Source organism: Caretta caretta, chromosome 17 (genome assembly GCF_965140235.1).
Source record: "Caretta caretta isolate rCarCar2 chromosome 17, rCarCar1.hap1, whole genome shotgun sequence".
NCBI classification, from domain to species: Eukaryota; Metazoa; Chordata; order Testudines; family Cheloniidae; genus Caretta; species Caretta caretta.
Window position 1 is genome coordinate 7,451,843 of NC_134222.1, and position 27,858 is coordinate 7,479,700.

A 27,858-nucleotide genomic window follows, 5' to 3' on the forward strand; every position below is an offset into this window, starting at 1 on the left:
CTGGTTAACAGTATGAGGACTGCGACCCAGCTGAATGGTTCCAATTCCACTCAGCAGTGGGCCCACCAGCCTTTTCATTGGAGTATTATATTATCACTGGGAAGCAATAGCATATGTTTTAAAGCAGCTATACGAGCAAGGTTGCAACTTATATTTTGGGTAGCTTCCTCGGGTTGCGATTGGGCCTTTCCATCACTTTTCTTAGTGAAGCACTTAAAAGAAAAAAACAACATTCTGTTTCTTGTTTGCACAGAAAGCAGGATCAGCCCCTCTCCCACCATGTCTGCTCGAACTCCATAAGCATGGATCCATGCTTCTGGGCCAGGATGCTGAGTTGATGTAAACTGGTGTATCTCTACTGAAGTCGATTGATGCGAGCTGAGGATGTGCCTGCTGTATGCAGTGAAAGAAACAAGTCATAATGAAGTGATCTTACCAGCACTAATTAGGCCTGCTATCTCTATCCGGCCTTGTCTATACCTCTTTGATTATACTAGTATAGTTAAAGCAGTACAACCCCCCCAGCGTGGATGCAGTTATACCAGTATAAACAGTGCTTATATCAGTGTAGCTTATTCCTGCAGGGGAAGGGGAATAAGCAATACTGGTATAAGGCATCTTTATACCAGTATAATTGCATCCACAATTCTACCAGTATAACTATATTGGTAAAAACAAAACCAAACCCAAACAACATAGTTATACCCGTACAAAACCTGTGTATAGACCAGCCTCATTTCCCTGCTGCACTTATGACAATGGTTACATCATGTCAGCTAAGATTGGGGTTAGATCTTTAAAAGCCCCTGTATTTTTAAATCTTACAAGAACCGCTGCTTTGGTATCAGGTGTATTTCAACAGAGAAATTTGGTTTTTATTTTATTTTATTTTATTTTACTTTATTTTATGGCTAATTAATAGAGGCTGGCTCCACTTTTCACTTCCCCTCCTACCTTTACCACTTCCATCATCACTTCACTACCCTCCTTGTCCTTAGCATTTATTCCTTAGGAACTTGCAGAGCCCCAGAAACGAGGAGGGGAAGGGGAATAATGTTTTTACTATTAACAAAAACACTTAAGTCCTGTGTATTGCTTAAATGTGTTTCTCAAATGTCTCCAATTCTCCCCACCCCCTTCCTCTCTCCTTTGCTGGCAAGGAGAAGATGCGTCTGACAGATCTAATGCTGTTTTTCTCAGAAACAATTCAAACCTGTGGTAAGAGAGCAAATCCATTACCGTGTGGAGGATGAACTTAGCTCAGTCACCATGGAAACACTGGCCGGGCAATAGTGCCATTCTCGTGTGCAGAAGTCCCGTTGACCTCACTTAGAATTATTACCTTTAGCCAAATAAAATAATTTGTGTTAATAAAGAGACCATTTTCCCTCTGCTTCCAAGCGAGCCTTCCCCAGAAGGCAGAGTGACTCCTTAATTACACTTTTACTGCAAAGTGATTAATGTTCAATATGTGATACTCCGTTTAAATAAGTCACTTATTAACACCTTTAATATGTTTTAATTTTTTTCCTTCCCTGTCAAATTAGCAGGCCAAGCTTATGGACTGTAGTGTAGGCTTCCATGTCTGCATCTCGTCACCGACGAAATAGTTAACACAAAGCACTAGGTGGAGCTGTTATATTAGTCAATATCTCTTTTGCGGGCTGGCATTGGAGACTGGAGCAGAAGAAACTGCTCAGCACGGTTGGATTGGTAAGGAAGGGCAATGTTCTGCTTTGTATCTCACAACACCAAGCTGCAAAAATGTATCCAAACCTGCACCATATCCCTATTAGGTGATCAGAACTCCCATCTCTGGTCAAAGCTCTGTAAGACTCTCCTAGCTACTCCTGCCTCAGCTGAATGATTTTAAAGACCAGAAGGCCAGTATTTAAAAACAACACCACAAACTACCCATACTCAAAACCCCTATAACCCTGGACACTAAACCACATGCATTAAAATGGGAGTTAAAAACAGAAATGTTGAGTGGAAATAACTGAACTTTCACAGAAAAGGACAAACAATAGCAACTGGAAAATATAAAGTCATCTTCCACACACTGTTGTTATTTTCTACCATGAGGGCTTCATAGGGGAATGATCTGTAATAAGCGGAGGGAGAATTAGACTTGGAGTATTGGTGACCGAGCTGGCTAGAGGATTAGGAAGATCAAAAGGAGTGATGGGGATGTAAATGACAACTGGTGAAAGGTTAAAGCAGGACAGGCAGTAAGATAACAGGTGATGGGTATGTAGGCTGAGAACGTGTCTTGATTAGCATAGGAGAATGAGGGATGACTGAGGGGGATATGGGGTTAGTGTCGCAGGAAGAGGATGTAAAGTGAAATGGCAAAATACTGAGTGCCTGAGAGAGAAATTAGAAAAGATACACCTGTCATGTCATCCTGGGCTGGTCTGATAGGAGATACATTCAGTTACTTTTGGATCTCAGTGAATCATTTGAAGGATATCTTCTCCAGGGCAGGGACTGTGTTTTCCTATGTATTTGTACAGCACCTAGCCTGATGAGGCCCTGATCCTGAATGAGGCCTCTGGTCAGCACTATAATATAAATGTTAAATATTAATACTCAAAAGCATAATCAGTGCAGACATGAATGTGGGAACAGGAATGGAACACACACAGTCTTTCTTAAAACAGGGATTCATTCTAGTCCAGTGTAAATCAAGAGTAAGTGGAGTTATGTGATAAATCGGAATCAGTGAGCTGGGAAAATCAGGCCCAGAGTGTTTGCAGGGAACCGAGCTTTAGAAACCAATACCCTGATTCTGCTTTCACACCACTGAAGAGCCATTGGCCAGATCAAGGCACTTTGCCAGTTTCCCCCAGCTGAGGATCGGGCCCAGTAACTTGAATGCAGTCACTCCATATTCACGCTGGCATCAGTGAGAGCAGAATCACACTTTTCAGTGCAAATTAAAAAGGAGGCAAACAACAATGTATTACTCACCAAAACATGGGAATAAAATTCTCACTTAGTTTTTTTTATTTTAAAATTCTTTCTTTACTAAAGTACCTGCTGAATAACTGTTCAGATTGGTTCATTTCCTCATTATCGGCAAACTCCATTCCCTTTCCTGTGTATAACAAGGGGCGAAGGTCATGTTGGCCAAATTGAGAAACTTACTGTAGCAAGGCAAAAATACTAAGCAAACTCAGATGAAAAGCCCAGTGTTTGTTCTTTCACTGATAGCTATTGCTATCAATGGAGATTGCGGGTGCTCGAAACCCATCCAGATCAGTTCCATAGTGACTTCCATCTAATTGGCCATCTCCTCTTCCTCCAGCGTATCTTTAATACACGATTCTTTCTCAAAGAGACTAACAGTGCTAACAGTTAACTCTTCGTGTGCCTTCAAAGGGCCAAGTCTCAAATATACAGAGGTCCTAATGCGGGGCTGGAAGGAGATGATACCTTCCCTTGTTCTGAGACAATTTTGGCCAAAGACTATCTGCTCCTTTCATCTCTCTATGGCAAAGAAATGGCCGGGAGGGTGTTGTGCTTTGCAGCAAGACCTGCTTGTGTTTTTATCTGCTTTGCAGCAAGAAGCATAGGAATAAAATATGCCACATTTCAGGAAATGCATGAAAAACAAGAACGTGGAGACAGGTTGTGGGGCTTCTGGTGTCAGTTCTAGGGTAGATGAATGTGCAAGTTCTTGCACTTCTTGGTACCTGTTATGATAGAGGGGTAGGAGCACTGAGAAGGCTGCTGTTTTGGGTTCTAATTCTTCTGTTGACGTCTGTTATTTCAATTCAAGCGAGTTACACACCAGTATCAAGACAATTTCTGTCCTCAGATACTTGGGTACAGTTCAATGGGAATTGTATGTGTGTAGATTAAGGCAGAATTTGGCCCATAGAAGAGAGACTAGATGCCACCGAGGAGTGGGCGGGCTGAAATATGAAGGCATTAGTGGCTACTCAGAACCAATAGGGCATTTCTGACTCCTGCTCTTATCCCTCTGGTATGAAAGGAAAGGAAGAATTCCTTATGGTAAGAGTGTGTCTCTTCAAGGAGAATGAAGGGGAGGAGTTCCTGGGGCTGGAGGTGTGTCACACTCAGGATAATACACTGTGGATTTGCACGTAAGCAGTGTTAACAAAGAAGCTACCGTGTAGTATTTGAGCCTGGTTAGAACAAGAAATGAGCCAGAATCACAGCCCTAAATCTGAGCATCTGATGAAGTGAGCTGTAGCTCACGAAAGCTCATGCTCAAATAAATTGGTTAGTCTCTAAGGTGCCACAAGTACTCCTTTTCTTTTTAGGGAAATTCTGATTCAGGTTTGGATCCAAACTTTCCAGCTGGCCTATGTCACCATAATGGACCAAATGAAAACACTGGATCCAAAACAATCCTCCGAGTCTGGGGAAATTTAGATTTGGATCTGAACTTTGTAGTGTGGCCCAATACCTACCGGTTGATGTGTTCATCACACAGTGTCTGTAATCTAAAGTGCTGTAGGGTAAAACCTGAGAGAGCTTGTGGATTTACAGTGGCTATATAATTTTATGCTATTATCATATAAATTAGAGATGGGGAAAAAATCTGTTAGGTCATCCAGTGCATAATGGGTTGGGACTTTGATGTCTAGGAGGAAAAACAATGCCTTTAGATTGCTTTAAAGAGGGGGTTGGTCCTGCCACAAATTGAATGCATGGCAATGGACAATTCAGTCCCCTTTGCCGTAGCTAACATGGCAAACACCACTCCTAAGCAGCCTTAATGGTATACGCGAACACTGCCCAAGAGATTTTCCCTGCAGCCAAAAGCAGCTCTTCATAGTTGTTGTTGTTGTTATGAAAGAGGCAAAACAAATGTGCATCTAGGCAATGCAACCTACGACTGCAATGCAGGACACTGAGTGGCACACAGAGAGGAACCGGGTAAACAAAAGGGTACAGGGTGGAAAGGGGGAAATAGGAAAGTGAAATGAATGTAACAACATAGAAATAAGCGTAAACAACGAGAAAAGGAGAATGTACAAGACTGGAAATTAACACCCCAAATTACAATCTGCTTTTTCCTAGAGGGGAACGTTTAATTTTGAAAAAGGCACTCTTTGCCCCCCGTTCCTCACTATTCTTTATTCCATTTAATCTGTTCTGTTTAGCAGCAAGAAGGATGCTTGGGTGCAGATTCTCTGGTGACAAATACAACAGGAATGAATAAACAAATAAATTGCTCTGTTTCTTTTCACTTGTAGTTCATGCCATAGAAAATGTTGAAGCCATGTTAGGTATAATGGGGTTATTTAGCTGGCCTGAAGAGGTAGAACAGTAATCACAATTAAAGTCATTTATTATGCCTCTTGAAATAAAAAAAAATATTTGTAGTGCTTTCAGAAGACAGGTGATTTTTTTTCTTTACTAGATATAGATGGTTTGCAGATATGCAGCATAGATTCTGATTTCCTGAAAGTAACAAGTGAGTAGGGGAACAGGCTGCTGCAAAAGGGGGGGATGCTATAGGGGAACAGCGGTGATCATTTTATTTCAGGCTCAAAGAATTTACGTCTGTTGGTTTAATTTTTCTTGGGAGCAGAACGACAGTTTAAATTTTGTTTTGTTTTCTTGCACGTAATTTTCATCGCTTTCTTCTTCCTTTGCCATTATTCACTGTTCTAAGGCCTGCGTGACCCTTTTTTAAAAAAATATTCTGTTAATATCTGCAGTTCATTATACCAAGTGCGATCACTGCTTAATTGAATAATAAAATGCCATTTTTATTTATCTTAAAAACATCTTTGAAATATTATTTAGTCTCAGTGGACAAGGGAACTACCTAAAATCAGTATTTTATTATTTGACTATAGGTTAATTTATTAGTAGTAAGAGTGGTATTGGAATGGATTGTTTTTCTCTTCCCTCAGCTGCACTGGAAACACTGTAAAGGATTAAGTTTGACTTCACAGGGTGCACTTCAAATCTCTACAAAATAGGCACAATCCCCTCTTTCTAATGATTTGGCTGGAAATTTGATATTTTCCCTAATCAGGTGTCAGATTCTGACCTCAATAATGCAGGATCAAACCCTTGTAGAATTAAACACGTTTGTGGGATCTTCCAGGAGTGGCTAAATAGAATGACTTGTCACTTTTTAGGGCCTGATTTTTGCAGGAGTATTGCCTGTGTGAGGAACTGCAGGATCAAACTTGGCATTAAAGATGCTATTGGCCAGATTTTCAAGCATTCAGCACCCACAAGTGGGGCCAGATTTTTAAAAGTAATCAACTACCAACTAGGTACCTAAATGAGGCCCAGATTCTCCAAAGTGTGGAGCATCCAGCAGATCCCATTGTGGCACGGATGGCCAGATTTTCAAAAGTGTTCGCTACGTTGGTTATTGAGTTCTTTTGAAAGTCTGACCCTGATAGTTAAATTTGAAAATGTGGCCTTTAATGTTACGGTATTTTTTTCCTGTCCAAACAAACAAACTAAGATGATGCCAGAAAAGGCAAGTAAAATAATGTTGAAGCTATTTGGTGAAGAGTTGCTTTTCCTTTTTTCTGCTATGCATCTCTGACATTAAAAGGAAGTGCTTAAAACGTGCAGTTGGTTGTTTCAGAAATTCTCCTCCATGCTGATGTAGCTTGGTGAGGAAGAGGAGGTTGTTAGCTGGATGTTTCCAGTCTGTAACGCAAGGAACGCTGACTACTTTCAAGGTTGAGACTGAAAGCGGCTCTGCGAGTTCTTTTAATGCTGGGTGCAGTTTAGATAATACAGAATACTTCTCTTAGGCTTATGTTGGCATCACTTATGTCTTTGGGTCTATCAGCTGATACAATTATCTGGAGCAAGGTTATCTCTTGTAAATATCATTCCATTCCTAATTACATGTTGTATCAAGCTTTTATTTATTTATTTATTTTAAAAGGCAAACACTGTTTACGTTTTACTCTTGATTGTGGGGACCAAAATGCAGCACATGAAACTTGCTCCAAAAGCTAGAAGTTTGCCATCCAAATTGGCTTATTGTAATATTGGGATATGTTTATGGCAATCATTATTTTTTTTTGTTTTTCAAATGCATCTAGGTTGTTTCCTTTAGTTCTGGAGCTTTTTAAGCCTTGAACCTCTCCAGTATTTTCTGTTATGACATAAGGGTACACCATATATTCCCTCATAAAATCTCTGTACATATTGAACATGGCTTCTTTGTGGGTGCTGATAAAATGTGCAGATCTTATTTCCTCTAAGACATGCATCATACATTTCCCAGCTACTTTTCAAGCCCTTTTGCCCTGATGCTCAGGTGGCTGTTTCTCTTCTTGCACTAAATCTTCTGGCTCGGTAAACAATCACAACCACAAAAAGGAGCGTATCGAAACTAGGGAGAAGAGGAGCCACAAATGACACCAGCAAGGTGAAAGTAGACGAGCTAGACCGAAGCGAGATGTAGACAAAAATGTAAATGAGGTCAATGAGACTTAAGTAGGCACAGCAAGAAGGAAGAAATGTCCTCCAGTGGTTAGGGCAGGGGACTGGGAGTCAGCACTCTTGGGCTCGGTTCCTGTTCTCTGACATTGACTTGCTGGGTGACTTGGGGTAGCACACTCCACACTCAATTTCTCTTTGCATATAAACTGCGGACAATAATACCTACTTGCTAGGGATAATGTGAGAATGAATTAGTGTTTATAAAATACCATAAGATCTTTGCAGAGGATAAAAAGATACCTGAGGGATGAGAAGCCCTCAAAGGGGTAAAAGCCAACCACCAGTCCCCTGATTCCTTCCCCTTCTAATTGTCCCATGCCAAAACGAAAGCAGCATTTCTGATTCAAACCCCCAAATGCTGGTTATTCATTAAAGTAAAGCAAACTTTGGGGCAGGGACTTTGGGTCTGATGCTGATCTTGTTTATATTAGTGTTTATCAGGAGCCACCACAAGGAAGTCAGTAGATTTAGATTAGTGTAAAAACTTTGTGAGTGACATCATAATCAAGGTCTTTGTCTCTTTAGTTCTACCTTTAAAGCAACATGCTCACCTATGGTAGGATGCCACATTTTGTACAAATGGAGGGTGCCGGTCTTCAGTGATTGCTTAGGCAAGACCATTATTAGATTCAATGGGAGTCATTTAGGAATGAAAACTACAGGATTGAGTCCACAATTTGTCCAAGTTATAGAAACCTGCTGGTGTATAATACAATTCTAGCATTGTAATTTTGTGGATCCTTTAAAGAAACCAGTTTACTAACTATAATTGCAGATTTAAATGTCCCATTGCATGCGGTAGCAGTTCAGCAGTGAAAGGGTTGAAATATTTGAACAATTTTGGGGCCTAAGAGCCCTGAATGCAGATTGTCCCATTGATATAAATGAGAGTTAATGCCTTCGAAAAAGGCAGCCTAGGTGTGCTTACACCTTTGCAGGATTGGGACCTTTCTTTGGGAGCAGAATGACAATCAGATAATGATTCCGCAATCCCTGCCTTGGTCAGGGTTTCATGCCATGTGCCAAAGGAGAGGGCAGTGGTGGAGGCAGCGGACAGGTGTACAAAGTGGCAGGTCTCTTCTAGGGCCCCAGTTGGGTACGCTCATGTAAATGCAGCAAAATGAGTGAGTTTACAGCTCCACTGAATAATCATCTTCATATCTCCAACTTCCTGTTTAACTGTGGTTGTAGTCCCTTATCCTGGCTTAAAGTGGTACTCCCCCCTCATTCCGTTAGGTCTGTGATTCCATTAGCAGTGCTGGGTTTATAGGTAGGTAGCAGTTGGTTCAAACCCTGTTCAAATCCCAAGTAACTCTGCGCTCAGTTGCACTGGTGTAAATCTGGAAAGACTCCACGGAAGTTAGTGTAAAACCAGTGTGAGAGGAGGAGAGCCTGGCCCTACGTGTGCAAATGGTTAATATATTTTGTATTGTGGTAAGTACTTAGACGTGCCAATTAAAGATTGAGTTGCCATGTGCAAGGTATATGATGGAAAGATTCCCCAAAGATTCGCCAAAGAGCTTACAGTCTAAGTAAGAGCAAATGATTAATGGTTGAGGTGGGAAAGTGGTATCCAGCTTCTACCCTAACGTTCTAGTCCGCACGCAAAGCTGCACTAGTTTAACTCAAAGTGTGATTTTAAACTGCTGCAAAATCCTGTGTGGATGCTCTTAATTTGATCTAAACCTGGTTTAGCTTGCATTGATAAATTTGCACGTGCAAGCTAAACTCACCTAATCATTCTTAAACCCATTGAGGAACATCCTCCCAAGGGTAAAAAGGGAGGAGGTATTGCCTTATCTATTAAAAACGTATACACTTGGAGTGAGATTGAGATGGAAATAGGAGACAGACTTGTTGAAAGTCTCTGGGTAAGGATAAAAGGGGTAAAAAAAAGGGTGATGTCATGGTCGGGGTCTACTGCAGACCACCTAATGCGGAATAAGCGGCAGATGAGACTTTTTTTAAACAGCTAACAAAATCATCCAAACCACAGGACTTGATGGTGATGGGGAACTTCAACTTCCCAGACATCTGTTGGGAAAATAACGCAGGGGGAGAGGCTGTTCTAGATTTGATTTTGACAAATAGGGAGGAACTGGTTGAGAATTTGAAAGCGGAAGGCAGGTTGGGTAAAAGTGATCATGAAATGGTAGAGTTCACGATTCTAAGGAACGGTAGGAGGGAGAACAGCAAAATAAAGACGATGGATTTCAAGAAGGCAGACTTTAGCAAACTCAGGGAGTTGATAGGTAAAATCCCATGGGAAGCAAGTCTAAGGGGGAAAACAGTAGAAGATAGTTGGCAGTTTTTCAAAGAGACATTATTAAAGGCATAAGAAACTATCCCACTGTGTAGGAAAGATAGGAAGTATGGCAAGAGACCACCCAGGAGATCTTCAATTATCTAAAAATCAAAAAAGAGTCCTACAAAAAGTGGTAACTAGGTCAAATTACAAAGGATGAATATAACCAAATAGCACAAGTAGTTAAGGACAAAATTAGAAAGGCCAAGGCACAAAATGAGATCAAACTAGCTAGAGACATAAAGAGTAACAAGAAAACATTCTACAAATACATTAAATAATAACAGAAAATGTGGAAATGGCAGAGGTGCTTAATGACTTCTTTGTTTCGGTTTTCACCAAGAAGGTTGGTGGTGATTGGATTTCTAACTTAGTGAATGCCATTGAAAATGAGGTAGGAACGGAAGAGGCTAAAATAGGGAAAGAACAAATTAAAAATTATTTGAACAAATTAGATGTCTTCAAGTCACCAGGGCCTGATGAAATGCATCCTAGAATACACAAGGAGCTGACTGAGGAGATATCTGAGCCATTAGCGATTATCATTGAGAAGTCATGGAAGACGGGAGAGATTCCAGAAGACTGGAAAAGGGCAAATATAGTGCCCATCTATAAAAAGGGAAATAAGGACAACCCAGGAAATTACAGACCAGTCAGCTTAACTTCTGTACCTGGAAATATAATGGAGCAAATAATTAAGCAATCAATTTGCAAACATCTAGAAGAGAATAAGGTGATAAGTAAGTCAGCATGGATTTGTCAAAAACAAATAGTGTCAAACCAACCTGATAGCTTTCTTGACAGGGTAACAAGCCTTGTGGATAGGGGGGAAGTGGTAGACGTGGTATATCTTGACTCTAGACTTTTGATACTGTCCCAGATAACCTCACAAACAAATTAGGGAAATGCAACCTAGATGGAACTACTATAAGGTGGATACAAAACTGGTTAGAAAACCGTTCCCAGAGAGTGATCATCAGTGGTTCATAGTCATGCTGGAAGGGCATAATGTGTGGGGTCCCACAGGGATCCATTCTGAGTTCGGTTCTGTTCAATATCTTCATCAATGATTTAGATAATGGCATACAGAGCGTACTTATAAAGTGTTTCAGAGTCGCAGCCGTGTTAGTCTGTATTCGCAAAAAAGAAAAGGAGTACTTGTGGCACCTTAGAGACTAACAAATTTAGTTGAGCATAAGCTTTCATGAGCTACAGCTCACTTCATCGGATGCACTCAGTGGAAAATACAGTGGGGAGATTTATATACATAGAGAACATGAAACAACGGGTGTTACCATACACACTGTAACCAGAGTGATCACTTAAGATGAGCTATTACCAGCAGGAGAGCGGGGGCGGAACCTTTTGTAGTGATAATCAAGGTGGGCCATTTCCAGCAGTTGACAAGAGGAACAGTGGGGGGTGGGGAAGGGAAATAAACATGGGGAAATAGTTTTACTTTGTGTAATGACCCATCCACTCCCAGTCTCTATTCAAGCCTAAGTTAACTGTATCCACTTTGCAAATTAATTCCAATTCAGCAGTCTCTCGTTGGAGTCTGTTTTTGAAGTTTTTTTGTTGAAGAATTGCCACTTTTAGGTCCGTAATCGAGTGATCAGAGAGATTGAAGTGTTCTCTGACTGGTTTTTGAATGTTCTAATTCTTGACGTCTGATTTGTGTCCATTTATTCTTTTACGTAGAGACTGTCCAGTTTGACCAATGTACATGGCAGAGGAGCATTGCTGGCACATGATGGCATATATCACATGGGTAGATGTGCAGGTGAACGAGCCTCTGATAGTGTGGCTGATGTGATTAGGCCCTATGATGGTGTCCCCTGAATAGATATGAGGACACAGTTGGCAACGGGCTTTGATGCAAGGATAGGTTCCTGGGTTAGTGGTTCCGTTGTGTGGGTGCTGGTGAGTATTTGTTTCAGCCTGGGTGGGCTGTCTGTAAGCAAGGACTGGCCTGTCTCCCAAGATCTGTGAGAGTGATGGGTCGTCTTTCAGGATAGGTTGTAGATCCTTGATGATGCGTTGGAGAGGTTTTAGTTGGGGGCTGAAGGTGATGGCTAGTGGCGTTGTGTTATTTTCTTTGTTGGGCCTGTCCTGTAGTAGGTGACTTCTGGGTACTCTTCTGACTCTGTCAATCTGTTTCTTCACTTCCGCAGGTGGGTATTGTAGTTGTAAGAATGCTTGATAGGGATCTTGTAGGTGTTTGTCTCTGTCTGAGGGGTTGGAGCAAATGCAGTTGTATTGCAGAGCTTGGCTGTAGACAATGGATCGTGTGGTGTGGTCTGGGTGAAAGCTGGAGGCATGTAGGTAGGAATAGTGATCAGTGGGTTTCCGGTATAGGGTGGTGTTTATGTGACCATCGCTTATTAGCACCATTGTGTCCAGGAAGTGGATCTCTTGTGTGGACTGGTCCAGGCTGAGGTTGATGGTGGGATGGAAATTGTTGAAATCATGGTGGAATTCCTCCAGGGCTTCTTTTCCATGGGTCCAGATGATGAAGATGTCATCAATGTAGCGCAAGTAGAGTAGGGGCATTACTTTTGTAGTGATAATCAAGGTGGGCCATTTCCAGCAGTTGACAAGAATGTCTGAGGAACAGTGGGGGGTGGGGGAGAAATAAACATGGGGAAATAGTTTTACTTTGTGTAATGACCCATCCACTCCCAGTCTCTATTCAAGCCTAAGTTAATTGTATCCAGTTAAGAACTGACAGATTGACAGAGCCAGGAGAGTACCCAGAAGTCACCTACTACAGGACAGGCCCAACAAAGAAGATAACAGAACGCCACTAGCCATCACCTTCAGCCCCCAAGTAAAACCTCTCCTACGCATCATCAAGGATCTACAACCTATCCTGAAGGACGACCCATCACTCTCACAGATCTTGGGAGACAGGCCAGTCTTTGCTTACAGACAGCCCCCCCAGGCTGAAACAAATACTCACCAGCAACCACACAACAGAACCACTAACCCAGGAACCTATCCTTGCAACAAAGCCCGTTGCCAACTGTGCCCACATATCTATTCAGGGGACACCATCACAGGGCCTAATCACATCAGCCACACTATCAGAGGCTCGTTCACCTGCACATCTACCCATGTGATATATGCCATCATGTGCCAGCAATGCCCCTCTGCCATGTACATTGGTCAAACTGGACAGTCTCTACGTAAAAGAATAAATGGACATAAATCAGACGTCAAGAATTATAACATTCAAAAACCAGTCGGAGAACACTTCAATCTCTCTGATCACTCGATTACAGACCTAAAAGTGGCAATTCTTTAACAAAAAAAACTTCAAAAACAGACTCCAACGAGAGACTGCTGAATTGGAATTAATTTGCAAAGTGGATACAATTAACTTAGGCTTGAATAGAGACTGGGAGTGGATGGGTCATTACGCAATTAAAACTATTTCCCCATGTTTATTTCCCCACCCCCCACTGTTCCTCAGACATTCTTGTCAACTGCTGGAAATGGCCCACCTTGATTATCACTACAAAAGGTCCCACCCCACCCCTCGCCCGCTCTCCTGCTGGTAATAGCTCATCTTAAGTGATCACTCTGGTTACAGTGTGTATGGTAACACCCATTGTTTCATGTTCTCTATGTATATAAATCTCCCCACTGTATTTTCCACTGAGTGCATCCGATGAAGTGAGCTGTAGCTCATGAAAGCTCATGCTCAAATAAATTTGTTAGTCTCTAAGGTGCCACAAGTACTCCTTTTCTTTTTGCTTATAAAATGTGTGGATGATACTAAGCTGGCAGAGATTGCAAGTGCTTTGGAGGATAGGATCAAAATTCAAAATGATCTGGACAAACTGGAGAAATGGTCTGAAGTAAATAGGATGAAATTCAGTAAGGACAAATGCAAAGTATTCCATTTAGGAAGGAACAATCAGTTGCACACATCCAAAATGGGAAATGACTGCCTAGGAAGGAGTACTGCAGAAAGGGATCTGGGGGTCATAGTGGACCACAAACTAAATATGAGTCAACAGTCTAATACTGTTGCAAAAAAAGCAAACATTATTCTGGAATGTATTAGCAGCAGTGTTGTAAGCAAGACACGAGAAGTAATTCTTCCATAGAATCATAGAATCATAGAATATCAGGGTTGGAAGGGACCCCTGAAGGTCATCTAGTCCAACCCCCTGCTCGAAGCAGGACCAATTCCCAGTTAAATCATCCCAGCCAGGGCTTTGTCAAGCCTGACCTTAAAAACCTCTAAGGAAGGAGATTCTACCACCTCCCTAGGTAACGCATTCCAGTGTTTCACCACCCTCTTAGTGAAAAAGTTTTTCCTAATATCCAATCTAAACCTCCCCCACTGCAACTTGAGACCATTACTCCTCGTTCTGTCATCTGCTACCATTGAGAACAGTCTAGAGCCATCCTCTTTGGAACCCCCTTTCAGGTAGTTGAAAGCAGCTATCAAATCCCCCCTCATTCTTCTCTTCTGCAGGCTAAACAATCCCAGCTCCCTCAGCCTCTCCTCATAAGTCATGTGTTCTAGACCCCTAATCATTTTTGTTGCCCTTCGCTGGACTCTCTCCAATTTATCCACATCCTTCTTGTAGTGTGGGGCCCAAAACTGGACACAGTACTCCAGATGAGGCCTCACCAATGTCGAATAGAGGGGAACGATCACGTCCCTCGATCTGCTCGCTATGCCCCTACTTATACATCCCAAAATGCCATTGGCCTTCTTGGCAACAAGGGCACACTGCTGACTCATATCCAGCTTCTCGTCCACTGTCACCCCTAGGTCCTTTTCCACAGAACTGCTGCCTAGCCATTCGGTCCCTAGTCTGTAGCGGTGCATTGGGTTCTTCCGTCCTAAGTGCAGGACCCTGCACTTATCCTTATTGAACCTCATCAGATTTCTTTTGGCCCAATCCTCCAATTTGTCTAGGTCCTTCTGTATCCTATCCCTCCCCTCCAGCGTATCTACCACTCCTCCCAGTTTAGTATCATCCGCAAATTTGCTGAGAGTGCAATCCACACCATCCTCCAGATCATTTATGAAGATATTGAACAAAACCGGCCCCAGGACCGACCCTTGGGGCACTCCACTTGATACCGGCTGCCAACTAGACATGGAGCCATTGATCACTACCCGTTGAGCCCGACAATCTAGCCAGCTTTCTACCCACCTTATAGTGCATTCATCCAGCCCATACTTCCTTAACTTGCTGACAAGAATACTGTGGGAGACCGTGTCAAAAGCTTTGCTAAAGTCTACTTTTGCTACTTTTAAAATTAGGAATAATTCCGTTCTACTCCGATCTGATTAGGAGTACTGTGTCCAGTTCTGGGTGCCACTTTTCAGGAAGGATGTGGACAAATTGGAGAGAGTCCAAAGAAGACCAACAAAAATGATTAAAGGTCTAGAAAACATTACCTATGAGGGAATATTGAAAAAATTGGGTTTGTTTAGTCTAGAAAAGAGAAGACTGAGAGGGGACATGATAACAGTTTTCAAGTATGTAAAAGGTTGTTACAAGGAGGAGGAAGAAAAATTGTTTTTCTTAACCTCTGAGGATAGGACAAGAAGCAATGGGCTTCAATTGCAGCAAGGGAGGTTTAGGTTGGACATTAGGAAAAAATTCCTAACTATCAGGGTGGTTAAGCACTGGAATAAATTGCCTAGGGTGGTTGTGGAATCTCCATCATTGGAGATTTTTAAGAGCAGGTTAGACAAACATCTGTCAGGGATGGTCTAGATAATACTTAGTCCTGCCAAGAGTGCAGGAGACTGGACTAGATGACCTCTCAAGGTCCCTTCCAGTTCTATGATTCTATGATATTATTTGTGTATGTGAAAGGATTTCATGTTTGCTCTGCACTAAGGGCCTGATCCAACTTTTATTTAGTTTTTCTACTGAGGTCAGTAGGACCTGGCTGAAGCTCCAGACACACTAAAGACATCTCATTGTGAACTCTCTAATTGCCCACTTAGATATCTATCTTAGATCTCTACCATCCTGGAGTGTTTCTGAAGGGGGTTCTCATAAATTGTTAAGGAAACATCCCTTGATAAAAGCCAAAAACAGCAACAACCACAACAACAAAACCCCTCGTCTGCAGGATTGTAACTTCATCATTCAAAATGACAGTCCATTACTGCACAATCCTGTGCTACTTTTAAAATTAGGAATAATTCAATTATTTGAGAGAGAAAATTCTTTAATTGTTGAGGAGGTAACTGTGAATGTATAGTGGACACACAACTCAAGTTCAGGCTGTACACTGAATGGTGAGTATTGCATTGAGCATCTTTTGTGTAATGTAGTGATTTGGGCTTATTATCTTGTCAGAGTCACACATGCAGGCTAGAGCATCTACTTTTACATTTTGGACCCAAGCCTGTCCTCCATGTGCACTCAGATTTCCCAGTTGGTGTGCCAGGGAACCAGGATCAGGCCCAGAGTTAGCACTTCATTGTATTTCAGCGTGATCTATGGTGTCCATCAACATCATAGCCATCATACAAAAAGCTTCCTTACACCTTTTTAAAGAACTCCATTTACTGCTACAATGAGCACAGTCTGCTCTGCGGAGAAAAAAAATGGAGAGAAGGGGGGAGCCTTTTTATTTATATAGACAGCTGGAGAGGACAACCTCAAAAGATATGTCATTTACCCAGCTGACAAGATCTGCCTTTCCGGATTGTTTTCTTTTCCTCTTTAAATAATCTTCTTCGGATCTTTGAATTCATCTGTTTGGCCCCATAGTTTAAAACCAGAGACAAGCTGCCTTTCCCCAAACACTCACATGTAGCTTTAGACCTCCACTGACTAAGCCTTTTCAAATTTAAGTTTAACTTCTGAGGGTAAACAGGCAGGGTCATATTCATCACTGTCTATGGTCATCAGTGGGATAATACAAGGGGAGAATCTGGCCTACTGGTCCCTCCCCTCCCCGCAATAACCAGACTGTTTTAATTAAAGAAAATAATTAGAAATAACTTTTTAAAAACCATCCCCTTTCCCTTTCCATGTGTCTTTATACTTGGAAACATTACTGGGTTTAATAATAAAAATAATAAACCACTCTCAATAAATTGCCAGATCCTTAATTTGTTGGTGTGAAGTTCAAAGGAACCCTTCAGATGCGTACAGTTATAAACCTCTCAGAGATTTTTCTAAAGATTCTCCCGAGTAGCCACTGGGTGTGTTTCTGGAAAAGATATACATGTAAAAATACATCTTTGCTTCCTGCATGCATTTGTTTTCTGTCCTTGGTTTGGGGTCTATGTGAACTTTGCCATTGACACAACAGGAGTAGGATTGGGCTCTTCAGTACATTTTGTTTTCATTTCACTGATTTTTTTTTTTTAGAAACATCTTAGGTATAGATAATGTATAGACAGGTATAGATAATGTAGTCGGAGATCCCAGCTAATGTTCTGTTCTCCCTTTGTCTTACATTAATTCCCTTACTACAAAAATAAAGGTGTACAAAATCAGGAGGAAAAACATAATTAGAATTATATTTTTATTCACCAAATAAGCCCCTCATTGGCTAAGGCATGTGTGGTGGTGTGCAATAGTTTCTTAATAAGTAAGTGAAGAGATTAACCCTATGGAAGAAGCTGCCTTCAGCAAGCTACATAAACAATAAAGATACTATGCATTATTTTTTCCCCTCTTTTTATCCCTCTCATTAGTTTAGAGCACTCGCGTAACTTTGCTTAGGTCTGGTCTGGGGGAATGTTAGAACTTTGATACAGGGACAAATCCTCAGCTGGTATAAATTGTCATAGCTGGATTGATTTCCTTGTTGAAGTAGAAACAATTTCAATCCTTTGTCTTATTATATACCTCTCAGACAGAAAGACATCAAATGCATATAACATTTTTTCCCCAGCACTTCATTGCTAGATGTTTGTGACTTCATTAGTTCACATGGATAAACAGTACATCACTCACCATTTCTTAATACATTTCTATTTCAGAACTCATTGCCATCTAAAATTATTTTATTACATTAAATATAATTTTAGGAAATATGGAAATTAATATTTCTGTAGTATTCAAGTACAACTGAAAGTCTCTGACTGAAATTTTGTTTAATTATTTTTTACCTATATATAAAATGACACTGATATGTTTCTCTCTAATTCTCTCTTTTAATCTTTAATATCATTTTCACTTGCAGCTGGATGTTTGGCTGTATAATTTCTTTCTGACCTAATGGCACTTGCTTTTACTCAGTATTTAAGCTGAACAAGACAGAGGTAAGTAGCAAATAAACAGTGGTTCCTATTTACCCTGCCAATTTCATTTGATAGCAAGAGGCGTATTGAAATTAACTCTGCTGTTGTCTAATGCTGTGGAATGTTTACAGAGTGAGAGAGGAGATAGATTGTAGCAGCCAATTACTGCCACACAGCCTCTGATTACTGCCCACTCAAGAACGGCAGCCATTTGTGTTGATGAATTTCAGATTACGTTTGGCATTGCTTACCTCCTGTCAGACACATTTAGTGTAAGAAAGAAAAAAATAGAAAGGCTAGTAGTTTACATTTTTATTATACAAGCCCTTCCCCTCACCCCTGTTTTCAGTTGTTTAAACATGTGTGTACTGTTAGTTACTTCCAAAGTCGGTACTTGAGTTGCATCCTAATGTATTTTATATTTATTATAGAGGGGGAAAAAACCCAAATCTTGTTGAATCCATGAAAGGAAAATTACCAGTAAGGCCAATTGATCTTTTCTAGCAAAGAAAGTCTAAATGCCATAAATGTGTTAAGTTAGAAACCACTAAAGGCTTGCTGCAAAACATTAAGGAAAGTATGATGGATATATATCAGGGACCCAATCCTGTCTCCATTATAATAAGTGGCAAAACTCATGGAAATCAATACAAGCAGAAAAAGTTCTTTAATTATGGCAGGGCTGAAGTCAAATAGCCATTTTGTGTGACTTAGGTGGATGGATGTCTCTTTCACAAATATTATGGTCTCTGTATTTTTACTCTTTTTAAAAAAAATTAATACTATCTCTAAAATTCTAATGATACAGTATGAAGTGTAAGTATAAGCAATCCTGTTGGAAAATGGTCAACAGCTCATGTACATATTAACAAACTGTTTTAAAACTTAACAATGACCAGGAATGTGTGGTCTCTATTAAAATTAATGTAAATTATCCTCATAAATTTTTCTGATTATTGCTGTTCCCTTCTCTTCTCTTTGTGTATCTTTGAGAGCCCATTTTAAATAGTGACTCACCAGAGTTATCCAGTATTTTAGTGAACTAGCATTAATAAGACAAGCCACAATGAGTCAAGATGTTATGGACCTTTTGAACAACAAGCTAGTAAAGCTGCCTTCATATCTTTTGCTTGCTTTTGTTTTGGTAAAGCAGGTGCAAACGTTATTTTATTTTGTTTTGTTTTGTTAAAAAGAAGCTAGAATACATTCTTTGGTAAATGTATTTTCTAATGTCAGTTGGATTATAAGAAGGTTTTTCAGGTCAAGTTCCATTGTTAATCTGCCGGGCATTCGTGTTTTTGTCTAGTCATCTTTTTATGAAACAATTGCACTAAACTATCCATCACATATTTTTAATATTTCCAAGAAGAGTCATGATGTAGTTTTTCTTGCTCTAATACTGTAGCCAAAAATTAAATTAGAAATTCAGCAGAAATCCTTTCAGAAATGCAGAAGCACAGAAAACAAACATACAGAGGCATGTGCTTCTGATTTATAATCCGCAGCATTTTTTTATAGTGGTTACTTATTTTCAGTAAATTGACTACATTTTAAGGGAAAGCTGAACTTTCAGCCACTACGTAGGTGAAATAATATTAAATTCTCGTATTAAATATTATCATTAACTTATTTGTTTTTATTGGGCTAACATCATGGGCTGATTTCAGAGTAGCAGCCGTGTTAGTCTGTATTCGCAAAAAGAAAAGGAGTACTTGTGGCACCTTAGAGACTAACCAATTTATTTGAGCATAAGCTTTCGTGAGCTACAGCTCACTTCATCGGATGCAGTATGTATCATGGGCTGAGTGGGGCTTTTAAATTATTGCAATGAATATTCATAATATGCAGGACTTTTAAAGTAAATAAAAGCATGAAGTGATCTCACAGTGATTGGAAATCTTGACAAGTAATTATCTGCTTTTAAGGTTATAGTGATCAAAATGAAATACACTTGCATTGTAAACGTTTATTTTTGTTGTTGCACAACATAATTATTGTTCTGCTCTGTAAATTATTTTTTTTAAAGCCTGCAAAAGTGAATGCAGCAGGTTTGGGCAGCCGTTTGTTAACCAAGTACTATTTGCGTTCAAGATAACATGGAATACATAAAGTGAATATACAGAACCTGTTTCTGCCACCATTTATCACATTGAGTAGCACCTTGCTATGCAAATAGTCCCATTGATTTCAAAGGGACTACTTGCATAGTAAGATGCTACTTGTTGTGAGTATGTGTGGCAGAACTGGGCCCTACGTAATGTAAACCTTGGTTTCATGAGATGGAAATGTTGTGTAATGTGACAGGTGTCTAATGGGCCATTTTCTCATCTCTGTTACAATAGTTGTAAAAGCAGAATTACTTTGATTGCAAGCTCTCTGGGCCAGCAACTATCTTTTTTTATTTTTTTTTTCAAATTGTCCTGGTCTGTGACTAGGGCTTCTAGGAGCTATAGTAATACAAATAATAATAATAATAATAATAAATAATAATAATAAATACTAAATAATACTAACTCTGTAGAAGTCAGTGGTGTTACTCTGCATTGACACATGTAAGTGGGATCAGAATCTTGCCCAGTATTTATATACTAGGTGTGTGCATGCTCTGGCCCAAATTCTGCTCTGTGTTACATCAGTGTCAGTTGACCTCAGTGGAGTTTCACTGGTATAACTGAGAGCGGAATTGGGCTCTGTGTGTATTGCAGGACAATAGGGTTTCAAGTCTGATGTATTTGAAAACTCCAGAATTTTCTTTTAACGTGCGCTGACTCCTTTTCCCCCCTGTACCATTCTCATGTGATACAATAACTCCAGAGAGTGGTTTTTGCCCTTCCTCGGTATTTAGGGAATCAGTTAAGTGAGACATTTTGTAAGAACAAAGTGGAGACCTGGGTAACCATTTTCTGAGAGATTGTAAAAGATATGAAAGGAATGAATGAACTCCTTTGTCCTATGTGTATATTTTTAGCTGCTACAGGAAGTTCTATGTTATAAAACTCTTGATACAGACAATAGGATTGGATATCATAAAGGAAAGTGAGACTTGTGAATTAAGAGATTTAGTCACTTGTAGAATGAAGGTTTAAAGTGTCTTTATTTTATAGCTAGTTTCTGCCATCTGAGTGATGTTGCATGTATAGGTTGTATTTATAACTTAATAGCTATTCTCAATTTTATTATACTTTTTATGATTCTCGTGGCTTTATGGTACTTTGTAATTTTTTTCTCAGATTCATTAAATTCAGTTGAGGGTGGAGCTAATTACAACAGCAGGTATCAGATTCTCAATGCTGCAGAGTAGTAAGTATTCCCCCTACAAAATAATCGGATAGGAAACAACTGCACATTCCTGTTCCAGTTCAAGCGAACAAGGCAAGAATTTTAAACCATGTGGAAGGGGAAACTTACCCCAGAAAGTTATGGTTGATAATATTGAACTAATATCTAAATGCTTTCTGTCAGAAATCATCCATGGCCAGGACTGGATCAAGAGGCATGAGTTAATTACTATACAGCAACGCTGCCAGGGAAGAATGTAGACTTTGTGTGTGAACAAACAGTTGTTATCTTCTGTTGCAAGAACACAGGGCAACTCTTAAGGGTTTATTTACTATTTTGTTTGGCAAACCTTTACAACATAAGCACACTTAAAAAACCCATGGTATGGTATATTTCCCATGAGTCCTGCCTTAGATGCAGAAGCAGAACCTAATATAATATTATACAATTAGCAGAGACAGCATCTATTATCATTATTATTGTACTGTGGTAATGCCTAGAAGCCCCAGTCATGGACCAGGATCCCATTGTGCTAGGAGCTGCACAAACTATGGAGTAGTATTAACCACATCAACGGTTAACTTCCAGTATCCGGGGAATCTATGTGATATCATGTGTGCGCCACCAAGCAAGTTAGGGAAAGTTGTCTCATTAGCAAAGCATGGTTGTTTTGAGAGAGAGAGGGAGAGACCAAATAAGGGCCAGGACGAGTCCTATGCAGGAAAGCCCTGTGGTAAGATACAGTTACTCCACAGTAGCATGGCTGCTGCGGGGCCCTGAGGCAAACCCATGCAGCTGCTGAGCTGGGGTTTTGGAAGGAGGAAGGAAACCAGGAAGGCTGCTGCTTCCTGGACCCCCATTCCCATGACAAATTCCCTCCTCCTGATCAGGGTTTCACTTAATGGAGTGGGATTCTGCCCAAGATAGTGATAGGAGGATAACATCCTGCAGGTTGAGCAGGGGTTTGTAACGATTCTACATGCAGCACAGAGTGTTCAGGAGGGACCTAGACGGTGAGAGAGCCGAGGCTCAGCCTGGGTCTGCTAGGGACAATCAGCACAGAGTCAGCATATAGCTCTGGCCTCTCAGCATGGATAATGTTGTTATTTATTATTTGTAAGGCAGTAATGCCTGAGAACTCCATTGTGCTAGGCGCTATGCAAACACGGGACAAAAAGACGGTTCCTGACCAGGAGCGTTTAAAATCGAAGTTTAAGACAAGAGTCATCAACTGGATATAGACAGACAAAGGGGAAAGAACAAGGAAACAATGAGACATTAATGTCCTCTCCCTCACAATTCTGCTTACTTGCCATATCATTTACTGCTAGTGAAACTAGCCATGCTCTCCTATGTTCTTGAGCCCCCAATTCAAATTGGTGGAAGAGGGGGCTTGCTCCTTCTTTCTGGGATTTGTATACTTCCTGCCCCACATTTGTTATCAGGGTTTGACCTCGTAGTCTGTAGTGAGGGTATAGTGATTTTCGCCATATAAGCCATTATGACAGTTATTTTTTCTTGGAATTGTGGGCAAAAAATCCCATATTTTATAATAAAATAAATGTTATCAGCTTCATGTCTGGTATTCACAAAACTCTCTAGAATTTCCTTGATGTATGCGTTAGTCTTCTGTCTGGAGCATCTGTCTATGCCACTGCATACTGCTCTGTTTATTTTAACTTTTCTGGCCCTGGTCGTTACCACATACCAAGGAACATGTTTTTATGTTTTGAGGCCATTAAATGATTGGTTTAATGACAGAATAATATGCTTGTGTAGAAGTGCATTTTAGATCCTTATCTTTCTCTGAGTGAATGTATAGTTCGTGAAAGGGGGCTGGATTGACAGTACCGGAGACTGAAGTCCTCTGTGCACAGTTAGAGCAGGCTTCCATTCCACTTCTCCCTAACCAACATGCCTTAAACCTGGTCCAGAAGAAATACTTCCAGAAGTGAAAGGCTAATTCAGTCTGTCTCCGTCCATATAGAGATGTTGTTCAGTAAGGTAAGTAAGCATGTGTAACTGTAAGCAAAAGAACTGCACTATTGCAGTCTACTCACTTCTACTGCTCACAAGTTTAAAGTGACACATGTCCTTAAGTACTTTGCTGAATCAGGGTCCTCATGTACTTCTGGGAGACTACCAGATAATGGTGCTGTGTGTATGTGTGAGTGAGAGAGAAAGAGAGAACGTATTAGCCCTATCTAAACCGATCCCTGGCATGTAGCTGCTGTCCCCATGATTAGGGTCCTGTGAAATGTCCTGTGAAAGGAGAAAATACACAAACACAACTTACCAGGTTTGACATTTCATAATGAACTTCATTCTGAACTCACCGAGATGCTGAGTTTAGGAAACCATGGGCCTGATTCAAAGTCCATTGAAGTCAATGGTATTTTTCAGAGGTTGAAAATAAGACAAAAAAATATCATAATGCCACTATATAAATCCATGGTACACTCACAGATTGAATACTGCCTGCAGTTTTGTTTCCCCTATCTCACAAAAAGATATATTGGAACTGGAGAAAGGACAAAAGGCAGCAACAAAAATGTTTGGGATATGGAACAGCTTCCGTACAAGGAAAGATTGAAAAAACTGGGACTATTCAGTTTAGAAAGAAGACAGTGAAGGGGGGGGGGGGATATGATAGAGGTCTATAAAGTCATGGACAGTGTGGAAAAAGTGAATAGGGAAGTGTTGTTTACCCCTTAACGTAATGTAAGAACCAATGAAATTAATAGGCAGCAGGTTTAAAACAAACAAAAGGAAATACTTCATACAATGCACAGTCAACCTGTGGAACTCGCTGCCAGGGGAAGCTGTGAAAGCTAAAAATGTAACTAGGTTAAAAAAGAATTAGATAGTTCACGGAGGACAGGTCCATCAATGGCTAATAGCCAAGATGGTCAGGCATGCAACCTCATGCTCTACATGTCCCTAAACATCTGGCTGCCAGAAGCTGGGACTGGATGACGGGATGGATCATTTGATAATTGTCCAGTTCTTTTATTCCCTCTGAAGCATGTTGCACCAGCCGCTGTCAGAAGACAGGACAGTGAGCGACATGGACCATTGGTCTGACTCACTATGGCTATTTTTATGTTCTTATGACTCCAGTGGTAACTGGATCAAGCCCCTTTTGAACAAACCTGGGCTGATTCATGGTTTCATATAACAAGAAATGAGCCCCAAACCGTAACCTGAATACAGAACCACCCCCAAGCTACCAAACTCTACAGAGTGGGCCCCTTTTTGTAAGGGGCCCAATAGAAATTCCTAGATAAAGTTCAGATTTTGATCCAGACCCAAATTTGAATTCTGTGGTATGGGCCCATCTGTCCTTTTGATACGAAACTCTAGTTTTGACTGAGTTTTACTTTGAGGTGTAGAAGGACCTTGAACCCAAAAATTCAAAGCAAAAGTTAGGGGGTGACTGGGGGCATAAGCCCATTGTGGTTGAAACCAAAGGGACTGCTCTCATTAGGCTGTGCGAAAGAGCGGGGTTATTTTTTTGTACACCTCTGCCCCTCACTGCTTGGCTGGGACCTTGAGTCCTAATGCAAAGAAGTTGTTCCAGGTAGGTTCAGAATGTTCCCAACTCGAACTGATATCCTAATTTGTTAATCAAAGAGAGGAGAGGGCCTCAGCGTCTTGTGATCAGCACCACAGGGGGCTTGGTCTTCAGACAATGGGCCAAAATGAGGGAGAAATCCCATTTTCTAACAAATAGGCAGAAGGGACTGAACGTATGGTCTGAAGTTTTCAATGGTGTCCTGCATGATGTGTGCCTCTGTTCAGCCTCTGGGTGGAATTGTGGTTTCTGGGTGGAATTGGGGAAGCATCGATGGGGAATTCCTCTGGTCTTGCTCGTAGCAGTTGTTAAGACAAGACATTGGAATCCTGTCATTTATTTTTTTTTAAACATTGCAATTTTTAACCAAAATGTCATTTTTTTAGTATTGAAATGGAGGGCATGCTGTAAAAAAAGCCACCGACTCCTGAGGGCAACTGCCATGAATTCTCAATGCCCGTTCAGGATCTTGTATGTAATTGTGTCTGAAATATCTATCTCGTATAAAAGATGCTTCTCTTTAGAGGCAAATCAGGTCACTTTAATGTATTTCCCATGGAGCGGCAGGTGCTTGGATTATTTCTTTTGTAGAATTTAAAACATTTCAGTTCCAAATCCCACTTTCAGCAAAATGGAAGTACGTAAAATCAATGCTTTATCTTTTAAACCAAAATCCTAAACTAAGTACATCCTGTAGTGGGGAGGATTTTTGGGGGGTAAAAGGGGGAGGAGGGGTAAATAAAACCCTCTCACCTTGACTCCTTCTACTTATTTATGATCTGAACAGATAACATACTAACCAACTCTGCAACAGCCTTCATTACAGGCTGCTGGTCTGTGGGACCGCAATGCATTTATAATTTTTATTGTTATATCTTTTAATTTTATTTTGCTTTCCTTGCTGTCTTGGAGAGGGGAAGATAGGAGTCCATATTTATTACAGAGCAAACGATCTACCACTGCGAATGTATGTATCAGTTAATTTAATCTCACCAGTTTTATTTAAACTGTTTTTCCTCCCTTTCTCTACTTCCCCTCCTCCTATCTCCCCTCCTTTCCCCTCTTCTCTTGGTGCAAGATGATCAGTTAGGGTTTTTTTTTTTTTTTAAAGGCTGGAAAGTAAAACTATCCTATGCCTTTTATAATCTGTATTGTAAAGCCTTTTTCTGGTTGCTACGGAATCGCTTTGCTTTTCACTGCTTATGCCTATATGCCTCCAGTGGCCCCCAGTCTGATTGACATTTACAAATTACCAAGCTGAGAGTGTTCAATCTTTGACCCGTGTGTTTCTATTCAGCAATGAGTGAGATTTGCAAGCATTTTGTCATATAATTACTGCAAATCCCTTGAAAATTTCCACAACAACGCCTAGATGAATGGTAATTTGTGCAGACAGCCGCTGATGCCTTTACAATACACCAAGATGCAAAACAGTATAATTTTTTTTTACCCTAAGATTTCTGGGGGGAAAATTGTGTTCTGTGTGTGTGTTGTAAAATATTTGGATAGTTAGATTTATTTGCTTACACAGCCTATATTTGTGCTGATTTTATTGTATTGACTGTATGCATTTTTTTCTACCATTCTACAGTTTTATTGTGTGTTGGTCATATGCATACATCACCAGCATTGTTCTCCATGAAATTTATTCCACCTTTCAGCGTGCTCTTGATAGGACTTATTGCATTACTAGTTAAGTGCTGAGATTTGCTACTACAAAGATTTGAAACAGCTCTTTGTAATGTTTATTTGCCAGCCATGGCTGAGATCATGTGTTTTCATAACACTTGGAATACATCTGCATTTTAGTTACTGTCAAGGTTTGTCCATTTAAGGTTTGATCTTGCAAAGTGCTGAAGTCACAGGGGGTTGAGAGTACTTGGTACCTCTCTGGATCAGACCCTAAGTAGCTAAAGGGGAGAATTTCAAAGACAAAGGGGAGGAAGGTGCCCACCACCTGTTGCAAGTCATCATATGCACACACGTACACACATGTATCTATATCGAACAACCCAAATGTTTTATAAATGATTGAAAGTCAACTGAAGTTAGGCCCCGACTCACCTTTGTGCTTTTAAAAATCTCCATCCAAACTACACAGCACTCTTCTCTAGGAATTTACAGCACCTTTTGGTTATGCAAAGAATACAGTACCTGTGTAAAATTGTGACCCTATAATTTCCCATCCAGTCCAGCAAACAGACTGCGGGATCAACCATGAACCACATTCAGAAGTCCTTTACACACATTGGTTTTTTTCCCCTCCAGTGAGTAAGGGCTTCAGGATTTGGCCTTAGGAATATTAAATTGGCCATCTATAAGTTTAAAAAATAATTCTTACCACTGATTTTCTGATGAGAATTGATTGGGTTTATTTAGTGTTTGCCCTTAAACTGCCTTGCCCACTAATTGGGATCACTTTTTAAGAGTTTTCCTCTTCTGATGCTGTAGCGATAGAGAGAACTGAACCTGCAGTGAAAGCTGCCCACTAGGAGCATGCTACATGCTCAGCTGTTAGGAATCAAAGTATCTTTTGCCAAGGACCTGTCTAATTTTTTAAATCAATCGGGGTGCAATAAATTATAAACATAAAATTGCACTTTAATTAGGCAGTGTTTTCTTTCCTTATCGTTATGGCTGGGTTTCTGGCATTGCTGCTGCTAGGAAAACAGTCATTCAGGGGTTTTTGACAAGTTGGGACTGTTGTGTACCATTCAGTGGATGGATGTGATGGCTGAGCAAACTTCGCTGGAGGGATGCAAAATTAGACCTTATTCTATCTGAGAGCTTAGCAGAGCTCAGGAATACTGCAACACAAAGGACTTGACCGGTAGATACTTGTGGCCAGGTTTTTTAAATAGGTCTCTGGAAATGCAGACACAAAATTTGTGAGTACGCCAATTTGAAGAAACTGGCATTTGCGCATGCAAGCACATATTTTACCAGGGCAAAATTAGACTTGATACCAGTATGGTTTGGAAAGAGCTTTCA

General features: G+C 40.5%; 1 long non-coding RNA gene across 1 annotated transcript in view; it reads left to right on the forward strand.

Moving 5' to 3' along the window:
• LOC125623947 (uncharacterized) overlaps window positions 1–27,858 on the forward strand; it is a 78,790-nt gene that overhangs the window by 11,686 nt on the left and 39,246 nt on the right. The window contains exon 2 of the long non-coding RNA XR_007353163.2: window positions 17,957–18,035. This is a non-coding gene — a long non-coding RNA (uncharacterized LOC125623947). The remainder of the gene's footprint in view (window positions 1–17,956; window positions 18,036–27,858) is intronic.